We start from the raw sequence: 13,512 nt of genomic DNA on the forward strand, positions 1-13,512 counted from the left end.
TAATAGCCCGGAGATGGAAACAACCTAAGTGTCCATCATCGGATGAATGGATAAAGAAGATGTGGCACATATATACAATGGAATATTACTCAGCCATAAAAAGAAACGAAATTGAGCTATTTGTAATGAGGTGGATAGACCTAGAGTCTGTCATACAGAGTGAAGTAAGTCAGGAAGAGAAAGACAAATACCGTATGCTAACACATATGTATGGAATTTAAGGAAAAAAATGTCATGAAGAACCTTGGGGTAAGACAGGAATAAAGACACAGACCTACTAGAGAACGGGCTTGAGTATATGGGAAGGGGGAAGGGTGAGCTGTGACAAAGCGAGAGAGAGGCATGGACATATATACGCTACCAGACGTAAGGTAGATAGCTAGTGGGAAGCAGCCGCATAGCACAGGGAGATCAGCTCGGTGCTTTGTGACCGCCTGGAGGGGTGGGATAGGGAGGGTGGGAGGGAGGGAGATGCAAGAGGGAAGAGATATGGGAACATATGTATATGTATAACTGATTCACTTTGTTATAAAGCAGAAACCAACACACCACTGTAAAGCAATTATACTCCAATAAAGATGTTAAAAAAAAAAAGACACATGCCCCCCAGTGTTCATTGCAGCACTATTTACAATAGCCAGGTCATGGAAGCAAGCTAAATGCCCATCGATAGACAAACGGATAAAGAAGATGTGGTGCATATATACAATGGAATATCACTCAGCCATAAAAAGGAACAAGATTGGGTCATTTGTTGAGACGTGGTTGGATCTAGAGACTGTCATACAGAGTGAAGTAAGTCAGAAAGAGAAAAACAAATATCATATATTAACGCATATATATGGAACCTAGAAAAATGGTACAGATGAACCTGTTTGCAGGTGAGAAATTGAGACACAGATGTAGAGAACAAACATAAGGACACCAAGCCAGGAAAGCAGCAGTGGGTGGGGTGGGGGTGGGGGTGCGATGAATTGGGCAATTGGGATTGACATGTATACACTGATATGTATAAAATTGATGACTAATAACCTGCTGTATAAAGAAAAAAAATTAAAAGAATATATCACTATGAATATAAAGAATCTGACAAGATTTAGACGCTAACTTTTTTTTTGGTTTCTGAAATGTCTGCATAAAGGTTTTAATATGTTTACTGTGTTTTATGATTAATTCTAGTTGAAATGCATACAAGTTTAAATTTTACAAAGTTTAAATGAAAAAAAATTTTATCAGGAATTCAATTAGAAAAAAATGATCTTAAAGGATATTGGTGGGATTACTGTAGAATTAAAAAGTCATTCCATTTTGCTCATAAATATAATTTTTTTTTTAATACTCAGGGTGCAATCCACTGGCTCCCCAGTCTGGCCACTCCTGCCTCCCCTACCTACTGTCACATCTGAATCCTCACACTGAATGGCACTTCCTCCATGAAGGCTTCCTGCTTACTCCCTTCCTAGGAATTTTTTTTTTTTATTGAAGTGTAGTTGATTTACAGTGTTGTGTTAGATTCTAGTGTACGGCAAAATGATTCAGTTATACATACATATGTATTCTTTTTCAGATTCTTTTCCATTATAGGTTATCACAAGATATTCCCTGTGCTGTACAGTAAATCCTTGTTGTTTACTAGGATTTTATTTTTAACTTAAGCACTTTATTTTAAAGTTCTTGAATGTTTCAGCCATAGGAAATATTATATAATTTCATTTTTTGATCATTTGTGTTTAAGAAACATTTTGTCAGTTACAATGCCATCTTTCAACCTGTTGAACAGTCCTCAGTTACATCTGTTTTATAGTGTTCCTTGTTCAAAGAGCAAATTTTCTCCTTGTAAGAGTTCAATCTTTAGTTATGTCCATTTGCTTGTGACCCATGGCTTTGTCTTAGATAATAGACATTAATTAAAGTCTGTTTTTTAATAAGGCAAAGAAGAAATTCAACAGAAAGTAATAAGTAGGTCAAACAGGATAGTTTGTGTGAAGTCTTTTATTTTTGTGACTTGTGAGATAGTTTAAGATGGTTTTATGTGATCAGTTGGTAGAATACATATTTTCATATGATATATCTTTTGAAAATTAAATTCAACTTTGAGTATTTTAGTGAAGTATAATATAGTTTTATAAAGATATAATTTTAAGACTCTGTTCTTCAAATAAATAATTTGCTATTAGTTGCCTTTAGTTTAATAAAACTATACTATTTCTATGCATATCTTTATATGTTTAGGCTATGCCTACAGTGGTCTTAAGAAGTAGATAACTGAAGCCAAAAAGTCTTCCAGACTTTTAACTTCAGATTAATTCATCTAAATTAGTCTTTGGCTTCACCATTCAGTTTCACAAAATATTTTACAAACTAGTAGTAATAGAGTTAATATAGAAAAGTAAATTTATATCCTAGGCAAGATTAAATTTCAAATTGTATATGCAGATTTCAAATTTGATTTGTATTTTATGGTATCTGAAAGATTCCCTGGATTAGAAGCAAAATTACAAAAACAAAAACTTCATATTTACAGAAGTTTTTCAAGATTTATATGATTAACTTTATTATGGTGGTTGCTTATATGTTATTTGACCAGCCCTGTCCAATAGAACTTTCCATTATGTTGGTAATATTCTATAATTTTACATTGTCCAATATGAATAGCTAGCCACGTGTGGCTTTTGAGCACTTGAGATGTGGCTAATTAGATGGAGGAATTAGATTTTAAATTATAGCTCATTTTAGCTAATTAAAATTTAAAGTCACATGTGAATAGTGGCTACTATACTGCATAGCACAGTTTAGAATGCACTTTATTTTTTTTTTAAGTGTTTAAAACCGTCCCCACAGTTTGAGTCATAGTAATATACACATAACTTCTTTAAAATCACACTGAGCAAAATAAGTTTCATAAAGGTGTTTCAGATCTTATTTAAACTAAATTAGACCTTTTCTATCTACAACATTTCACAGGTCAGTTTTGTTATTGTATCAGTCCAACGTTAAAGACTTTAAATGTCTGCTCATAAGACTTGTTTTTGATAAATGTATCGTTAATATATTTTGTTTTCCAAATAAATACAATGAATAAACATTTAAAATATTCTTAATACAGACGCTTGTTTTTTTTAATGTAGTAATTTTATAGAACTTTTACTAATGTCATCTATAGTGTTTTTAATTTAATGATAACATTTTCCAGCCAGTTTCATAAATGTGGCACAGTGAGAATGTTTGGTTTCTTGCTTGATAAGCAAAACAGAAGTAGTTTAACCCAGTAATGATAATTGTGGATATAATTGAAAGGATGTTGAAAACTTCGGAAGTGTTTTGTCCTTCGTGGGTAAAACATAAGTGTTACTAAAGCATATTATTTTATACTTTAATATTTATTTAAATATATGCCAGTATTTTAATTTTGGTCATCAAGGCTTCGATGTTCAGCTCTGGTTTTCGCCTTTCTTTATAGCCCATATCCACATCGAGTAAAGTATTATCTTTGCAGCATTCTGCAACAGTAGCAGTCTAACCACATTCACTCTTGTGTAGGACTAAAAAGCACTTGTCACTCCTTCCTTCACCCTAACTTATTTTAATACGTTAAATGTGCAATGAATTTTTTCACCATGATAAAAAAAATCTGCTCATCCACTTTGAGATGGAATAATTGGTAATCTCAAATAATTAGCAAAATTAATCTGAAAGATTGACGGATGACAGGTTTAAATCTCAGGACACCAACACAGGTGGGCAAGAAACATTATTTTTCTATAACAACTTAATTTCTGTTTTGGTTACACAGCTTTCAGGTAATCTTTCCAGCCCCTTTGGGCCAATCGCCCCGCCCCGCCCCACCCTCGGGAGTCACAGTGGGCAGGGCTCTGTTTTAGCTCACTTGCCTTAGCAGGACCGGGTTGGGTAACGCCAGGCTTTCCAAGCAGGGTGGGCCGGCAACTACTCTCAGCCTCGGCTCTGAATTAATTCCCCCCACTTGGGCGGTAGCACGTGAACCGTCCACGCGATTCCGGCTTTTCTCGGGAGGCTGTCAGCCCCGCCCACCCACCTCTCAGCTCCCGCGCTGTTGGCTGCGCAGCTTCCAGGTGTCCGCTCTTCTGGTGAGACGGGGTCGGGAGACGCTCTCCTCAGCTCCTTGCCTGGGTGGGCAAGTCAGGCTCTAGGGCCAGCAGAAATCCTCGTTTAAGGGTCCCACCGAGTTCCCCGGTCAGAGTGCGGCAGCTGAGCAGGGCGGCTGCTTGGGACTACTGCTCGGGCGCTACAGGTACGAACTCAGCCCAGGTCCAAGTGCTGGTTGTTGCCAGTCCCTCGGCCCCTTCTCGGTCACAGGCAGGTTCCCACCGGGCAAGCCCTGTGGGGCGAGACTGGAGTAGGGGCTCCCACACAGTGACCCACAGTGCTGGGCGAGCTGGCTTCTCCCCCCAAGCCCGCCCTTTTCGCACTGGAGGACCCGGAGGCTCAGGGGAGACGACCGTGTGGGGCTGCGCTGGCCTGGGGGAGGGGCAGTGTGGTGTGTGTAGCCGCTTCTCTGACCTTTCTATGCCGTCTGTCTTGGTCTCTGCTGTGCAGAGGGTGCTTCCGCCTCACCCTTCACACCCGCGTTCTAGGCTGCTCTCAGTGGTGTCCGGTTAACCAATGGTCGTTGGTTGTTCCTGAGAGGGTGAGCGAAGTCGGAGTGACGTGTGACGCCAACTTGGTGACGTCACCCTTAGTCTCCGATTTCAGCCTCCACGTGCTGGAGTGGAAACTTAGCCTTAGTCACACAAGGCTTGTGAGTTTCCCAGAACTACAAGGAGAGAACCGAGGACGTGAACGGAGATAGGTTTGGGAGAATACCAGCTGGCAGGGGTTTTCATCAGAATTGCTCCTTTGTTGTAGGGGGTCTTACACAGTGCCAGGGCTGGGGGGAGGGTTTCAGAATCAGTTTCTGGTCATTTTTCTTAGCCATCAGCTGAGATAGTTATTTGTCCCATCTGCTCCTTAGTCGTTGGCTCAGAACCATCCTCATTTCTGTCCACAAGACCCGTCAGATGGAGCAGCTCTTATCTCTGCTCCTTCCAGGTTCCCCTGGAGCTCATGGGAATTGTTTTGTTGCCGCTTCATTATTTTGCATCACGGGAAACGGGTTTTACCCAGTTTTCCATATATTTCTGTTACCGAATTAGGCCGTCTGGACCCCCACTTGGGCCCTAGCCCGGCCAAGGCCCCCCTGCCTCAGGGAGAAGGTTCTTTTTCTGTTCAGGTTCTGACAGCCAAAAAGTAAACCCAAGCTGAGATCGAAGCTGAGGGCAGTTATGCTTGAGGGCAAACATAATTGAGTGGCCTGAGGATGGAGAAGCGGGAACTTAGGTCGCCAATCAACTTCTCACCTGGGTGATGGTTAAGACAAGATTTTAAGGGCAAGGTTAATGAGAGGGAGTCATATACATTGATTTTTCTGGGAATAGGTGGGGTTCTTCCTGGAACTGGGGTGCCACCTCTCTTCTGCCCTTGTATGGTCCTTTGGCATTTGGGTCTGAAGCAGGTCAAACCATCATGGTGAGCACAGGCAGAGATCTTAAGATTACAATGAGATGCTAATGAGCTGCAGGGCAACCTTTGTCCCACTTTTGAAGCTGAATAAGTTTCACCAGTTTTCTTGCAGATGGACTCTCTTGTTCTTGTCCTGTGAACACAGCTAGAGGATATGCTTTTCTGCAAGTTTACTTGTTTCTGGGGCAACAGCTTTGGTAACACTTCCATGCAGGACCAGCTACATAATTCTTAGGGCCCAATACAAAATGATGAATTCAATTTTGATACCATTTAAATAGCACGGTTTTAATTTTTAACATTTTATTTTGGGATAATTTTGGATTTACAGAAGAGTTGCAAAAATAGTACAGAGAGTTTCCATACATCCTTCACCCAGCTTCCCCTAATGTTAACAGCTTACGTAAATGTGATACAGTTATCAAAACTCACAAATTAACATTGGTACAATGCTATTAACTCCAGACTTTATTTGTATTTCACCAGGTTTTCCGTTAAAATTCTTTTTTGCTTCCAGGAGTCAATCCAAGATTGACTTTTTTAAAATTTTATTTAATTCTCATGTCTCCTTAGTCTCCTCCCATCTGTGGCAGTTCTCAGTCTTTCTGTTCTTCCTGACCATGACACTTTTGAGGAGTACTGGTCAGTCATTTTGTAGAATGTCCCTCAATTTGAGTTTGTCTGATGTGTTCTCATGATTGGACTGAGGTTTTGCATTCTTGGGAAGAACACCCCAGACATGATGTGCTCTTCTCAGTATCACAGCCTTTTGAATTTTTCAGTGAAACAGCTATAAGAAGGTTCAGTGGTTTTCCCCAAATCATAGAGCTGCTAGTGCCAAAGCCAGGGCTAGACCTCAAGTCTCACTTTTATGCTAGGATTGTTAGTACAAACCTGTAAATCCTTTCATGTATTTTTCAATACTACTGAATTATTCAGCAGTTGCCTTCTAGGATTGTGACTGCAGAGTCCTTGTTTGGCCCCTGCACAATGAAGTAGGGGAAAGGGGAGACTGGACAATCAATGGACAGAAATCCTACAAGAAAAATGGTACAGTTGACCCTTGAACAACTGGGGGTTAGGGGCTCTGACCCTCTGCAAAGTTAAAAACCCATGTATAATTTATAGTTGGCTCTCTCCGTATACCTGGTTCCTCTGTACATGCAGTTCCTCCAAATCTGAGGTATCGTATCTGCGGATTCAACCAACCGTGGATTGTGTAGTACTGTAGTATTTACTATTGGGAAAAATCCACGCATAAGTGGACCCGCACAGCTCAGACTTGGGTTGTTCAAGGGTCAGCTGTACTTTCAAATGCTGGGAAGTTGAACACTTGCTCAGTGTCCCTGCCACTTCATGGACGGCAGGGGTGATGGTCACCACGTAGTGAGCCCCAGCTGTGTGCCAGGTCTCAACTTAGCATCACCACCTCCCCCTTCTAGAATCTCTGCTTTGCAGAAGAGAAGCTGAGAACCACATTTCCCAGAACCCCTGTCTCAGTATAGTTCTGGTTTAGAGTTTGTTGATGAGAGGAACTGGCCTGAAGTTTGAAGGTAGAAGAAAAGAAGCCGTTTTTCTCCACAGCTGGGACATATGGGCAGACTGAGATTTACAGAAGCTTCCTGAAGAACTCATGAGAATCACAAACTTCACCGCTGCAGACGCGTCAGTGTAGGGTTGGGGATTTTCAGAGATTCTTCATCAGCTTCCCAGTAATCTTGTGAGAATTTTCCACCTTGGTGCTTCAAGCTGAGGCCTCCAGTGTCTGTTTCCTTGATCTTTGGTGGCACTGTCTTTGACCTTGTCTTTCCTACCTCTTTTAACAGTCCTGTAAACCACTAATTCCTGAACTTCTTGATGGCAAAGGTTGTGTCATCAGTGCCTAACATAGTAGTCTGGGATTAGTAGGTGCCCAATAAACAAAGGCATTCCTCGTTCACCTTGTCTTACTATGCTTGAAATTCTACCATTAGTTTGATTTCTTTGGTTTGAGCCTAATTTGACCTTTCCCCTTGTTACGGTACAAGTTCTGTCTATTCGTCTTCTGTGCCTTCATGTAGCTGAACTTGTTAAATCCATTCCTCAAAGTTGGTTTGATTTGGAGTGTGAGAGAGCATGAGGACTTCTTAGTCTTGAGACTTCTATGCAGAGATAAATGTGCAGTAAGGGTTGCAGCATCCTCTGTAACAAGATAAAAAATTAGAAACAATGTGTTAAAGAATAATTTTTTAAAAGGTAAAATATGCCTCATGTACAGATATAAAAGGAACACGTTAGAGATTTTATTAACTCATTACTAATGAGGGAACTCATTAGATGTCACAACCATTTTAAAGGACAATCCAAAGAACAGACACATTTACAGATTAGAAATATTGAAATTAAAGTGCAAATGAAGAAAAAATTGGCTTTTCCCATAACTGGGGAGGAAAGTCAATTGAATCTTCACCAGACAATTTATTTGCACGTCTATAGATAAGAATTATTTTGCATTGCTATCAGTTATATACAATTTATAGAATGGAAAATCAGAATCAGATAACCAAGAGCAGTGTTCTCTAAACAATGTACAGTTTTCCACTGAAGCACAAAATTTTCCCTATGAGTGTAAATATCCATTAATAGATAATGGTAACATAAATTAAGAAACTGCTACTACAGTGGGAAAAATGTGCATCCATTAAAAAGAATGTGGCAGATACTAATGTGAAAAGCAAGCCCTAGACTGAAAGTATTCACAATACATGTGTCTGATAGAGGACTGGTATCCATTATATGTTAAAAATTCTATAAATTGATAACAAAACGATGAGCAACCCAATTTTAAAATGGGCAAAATTCTTGAATGGGCACTTCATAAAAGAAAATACAGGAATGGCCAATAAGCACGTGAAAAAGTGCTCAATATCACTGGTCATCAGGGAAATGCAAATTAAAATTGTGAGGCGATACCAGCATGCATCCACCAGAATGGCTAACAATGCAAAGGACTGACAATGCAAAGTGCCGGAGAGGATTGGAACAATTGGAACTCCATACACTGTTGGTAGGAGTATAAAATGGTTTAGTCTCTGTGGAAAAATGCTTGGTAGTCTCTAATAAAGTTAAACATACACTACCTATGACCCAACAATTATAAGTATATTCTCAAGAGAAACGAGTGCACATGTCCACAGAAAAGTTTCTAAAAGAATGTTCATAGTAGCTTCATTCACAAGAGCCCCAAACTGAAAACAACCCCAATTGTAGTGGGAATACCACTCAGCAACAAAAACAAAAAAAACGCAAAACTACCGATATGTGCAAAAACATGGATGAATCTCAAAGGTATTATGTGGCATGAAAGAATCCAGACACAGAAGAATAGTTACTATATGAGTCCGTGAATGTGAAGTTTCATAGGAAAACTAATGCTTGGTGTTGGAAGTCTGAGTAGTGGTTACTTCTGTGGGCAGTGGTATTGACTTAAAGGGGTATGAGCGAATCCTTCTGAGGAGGTGGAAATTCTACATATTGATCTGGATGGTGGTCACACGAGGATATACAGTCCTCAAGCTGTACTTATGTGCATTTATTGTATATAAATCATTCCTCAACAAAGTACTATTGAAAAAAAGAATGCAGTCTACATAAACTGATTTAAAATTTGTCCTGACTCACAAAGACATATCTCTTAAGTTCAGACAGCAAGTCACAGAACAGTAAATGTAATGTAATTCTATTTGCATTATTAAAAACCATTTATGTGTGGTTATGGGTAATACGTGAATGCATCACAAAAGACTAAAGATACTTGTCTGGATGTTTACTGTGGCTTTTCTGGGCAGTGGATAAGAGTAGGTGTGGAGAGGCTTTATTGTTTGGATCATTTACAATGTAAATGTACGCATAATTTAAAAAGGCTAATTTTAATTCAAGTAATATTCACAGAGAATGGAATACGTGATCTAAAAGAAAAGTGCTGAAAGGGACCGTTATGCAGTTGGGACCAGGCTGGCCCTGAGATCTCAGCTGGACATATTTTCAGAAAAGGTTCCATTGGCAAATAGAGGGATTTTAGTCAGCTCTAAGTAAAGCCAGCGCCAAAGATCTTCTGTGAATCCACTCTAGTACAAAAATACAGTTTGGGGTTTGGCCCTCTAGCATTGTGTCTTTCACACTGCAGGTCATTTCCCATCAGTGGTGGTGACGTCAGTTTAATGAGTTGGGACTAGCATTTTAAAAAAATGAAATAGAAAATATCAGAGGGCGGTATTATTTTGGAAAATGTTTGTCTTAGTTGGGAATCTATACTGTATTTAGGAACTGGGTTGCCATGTAAAATGTGGTTTCTTATTCAGGTCACAATTCAAAAAGATGTGGAATCTACTGGCTGTAGTAACTTTAGCTCTGCTCTGCTTAGTTCACTGCATTGACAAGTGCAGGGTGACTGGTTTTTCCCTTGACTTGTAATTTAGAGATTTGAGGGACAGTCCATGGGAGGGGGAATGACTTTCCCTCTGGCTACAAGGAGAGCACTAGCCTCCCTTCAATCTGAGTCACAAGTGATACCATCAGGGATGGTCTTTGGCATCCAGATCAGGCTTGGGAAGCAGGGGCTGGACCACAGTGGGTTGTGTTTAGTGGAATGAACTTCCTTGTTCTTACATTCCACCTGTCACATGACCCTTGAAATACTTGCTTTTTAATCCTTGAAATCCATGTTGTTTTAAACAAAAGCTATTTTAGATGTCTGTTTAAAGGAAATGCCAGCGTTCGAGATGTAGGCAACGGTAGGTTTCTTTTCTTTTCCCATCTCAAACACAGGAAGAGTGATGTGTGTGCACGCGCCCGTACGCGTGTGTGAGAAAGCACGCGTGCATGCGCCAGAGAGAGAGAGAGAGAGAGAGGAACATATATATGCATGCTCATGGTCCAGTATATCATCCTTATCCCTAAATGGCCAGATAAAGGCCCTGCCTAACAGATATCTGACTTGGACAGGACCGTTCAAGCCCAGCTTGAGGAGGCACTTGTACATTTGCATTGCTAACATAATCATTTCTCAAGGATGTTGGTACTTCAAGTTTTTAATGGCACCATTTAAGTGAATTTCCAAGTAAGTCACTTTCTTAAAAGTGATGTTCCTGAAATAAAATGTACATTTTAGTGGATATCACTTTTCTCTATTAGCGCTTTTGTTTTCAAAGTAATTGGTTTACTTAAGTGATGAATGATGTCTATTTAAGGAAGATATAACACATTGATGTGTTTTTGTGGTGCCTGACAATGCAGTATCCTGTACTTATACTTACTTACTGGGCTCCTAGAGTAATTATTGTTTTAACACCCTTTTGATCTGCCTAAAAATACTAATAAGAAAAGCTGTTACCAAATTTACAAACTGTGGGCTTGAGAACAGAAGTGTTCACATAGGCACACTTCCCAGCTTGTCAATTACTAAAGGATATTAACCAATTCATAGACCTTAGCATGTATCTGCGTATGCAGGTAGGTATTCTAATGTGTGATGGATGTGATACACAAGGCTATAGAATACTATTTGGGTCTGTTGGTGGGGGGCAGTGGGAGTCAAGCTTTGTTAGTTACTCTTATATTAAAGACTGATCCGTTTTTTCTCAGATGGGCCTGTGCTTTCTAGGTTATTACTCTAGAAAAGTGGTTTTCAAACTTCATTCTAAGAAACCCCAAGGGTTTCACAAATGTTTGATTAGAGTATCATTGAAAACAAAATTGAAAAAATTTAAACCTGTCATTAATGCAGTTATTGTTAATTTTCTTAGGTGTGATGATAGCATTGTGGTGGTGTAGATTGCATTTATTTTTGAGCGATGCCTACAGAAGTATTTAGGAGACGAGTTGATGTCTTCAAACCTACTTTCAAATGGTATAGGAAAAAGAAAAGATAGGGAAAAGAAAGTGTGCTAAAATGCTAATAATTATTGAATCTCAGTGGGAGTATGTGAATGTTGGTGCTGTTAGTCCTTCTGTAGGCTTGACAATTTTCGAAGTAAAAATTTGGGGAAGTATGTGTGTGTGTATATATGACACATATATATGTTATAATATGTATATGTGGAGAGAAAGAGTTAAAATATAGCAAAAGGAGAGTACTTGTTGGATCCAGGTGTAGGCTACATGGGTATTTGTTGCATCTTCAACTGTCTGAGATGCTGAGACAGATGTTTACCTGCAGAAGTTAATGCTGGAGTGCTCTTGTGGGGGAATGAAGGCAGCAGGATTCAGCAGGGGGAGGAGTCAGTCACTACTAAGGCTTCAGCTCAAATCATGGGAGCTCTGCAGCTGGGATGGCCCTTGCCTGTTGTCTTCCCTGAGGCAAGGGGGTCAAGGCTTTATGCCTCCTCACCCACTGGTCATTGAATGTGAGCTACCCGCTGTTGGGGGTGTGACTTTGGGTGAGGTGGCTCTCTTTGGCTGAGGGCAGTTCCCAGATGGGGCCTCAGCAGAGAGCTGTCAGCCTCAAACACAGCAGCTGGGGGATGAGCGTGTCTGTCCTGAAGGCCAGGGCTGGGTGGCTCACCACAGCATCCACCACACCGCTTTTCTTTCTGGCGTGTCAATTTGTTTATTGGAGTCACATTCTTTTTTTTTTTAATTAAAAAAATTTTTTTTGGCTGCGTTGGGTCTTCATTGCTGCGTGTGGGCTTTCTCTAGTTGCAGCGAGTGGGGGCTGATCTTCGTTGTGGTGCACGGGCTTCTAATTGCAGTGGCTGCTCTTGTTGCGGAGCACGGGCTGTAGGTGTGTGGGCTTCAGTAGTTGTGGCACACGGGCTCAGTAGTTGTGGCTCGCGGGCTCTAGCGTGCAGGCTCAGTAGTTGTGGTGCACCGGCTTAGTTGCTCTGCAGCATGTGGGATTGTCCTGGACCAGGGCTTGAACCTGTGTCTCCTGCATTGGCAGGCAGATTCTTAACCACTGTGCCACCAGAGAAGTCCTGGATTTCGGCTTTTAAAACATGGATACACGAGGAGCTCCAAGATGGTGGAAGAGTAGGACGTGGAGATCACCGTCCTCCCCACAAGTACATCAGAAATACATCTACACGTGGAACAACTCCTACAGAACACCTACTGAACGCTGGCAGAAGACCTAAGACCTCCCAAAAGGCAAGAAACTCCCCACGTACCTGGGTAGGGCAAAAGAAAACAGAAAAAACAGACAAAAGAATACAGATGGGACCTGCACCAGTGGGAAGGAGCTGTGAAGGAGGAAAGGTTTCCACACACTAGGAAACCCCTTCGCGGGCGGAGACTGCGGGTGGTGGAGGGGAAGCTTCGGAGTCACGGAGGAGAGCGCAGCAACAGGGGTGCGGAGGGCAGAGCGGAGAGATTCCTCCACAGAGGATCGGTGCCGACCTGCACTCACCAGCCCGAGAGGCTTGTCTTCTCACCTGCCGGGGCAGGTGGGGGCTGGGAGCTGAGGCTCGGGCATCAGAGGTCAGGTCCCAGGGAAAGGACTGGGGTTGGCTGCGTGAACATAGCCTAAAGGGGGCTAATGCACCATGGCTAGCTGGGAGGGAGTCCAGGAAAAGGTCTGGAACTGCCGAAGAGGTAAGAGACTTTTTCTTGCCTCTTTGTTTCCTGGTGTGCGAGGAGAGGGGATTAAGAGCGGCCCTTAAAGGAGCTCCAGAGATGGGCACGAGCCGCGGCTATCAGCACGGATCCTAGAGACGGGCATGAGACGCTAAGGCTGCTACTGCAGCCACCAAGAAGCCTGTGTGTGAGCACAGGTCACTCTCCACACCTCCCCTCCTGGGAGCCTGTGCAACCTGCCACTGCCAGGGCCCCGTGATCCAGGGACAACTTCCCTGGAAGAATGGACAGCGTGCCTCAGGCTGGTGCAACGTCACGCCGGCCTCTACCACCTCAGGTGCGCCTCGCACTCTGTACCCCTCCCTCCCCCCGGCCTGAGTGAGCCAGAGCCCCCGAATCAGCTGCTACTTTAACCCCGTACTG

The sequence above is a fragment of the Delphinus delphis genome, chromosome X (genome assembly GCF_949987515.2).
Source record: "Delphinus delphis chromosome X, mDelDel1.2, whole genome shotgun sequence".
Classification (NCBI taxonomy): Eukaryota; Metazoa; Chordata; class Mammalia; order Artiodactyla; family Delphinidae; genus Delphinus; species Delphinus delphis.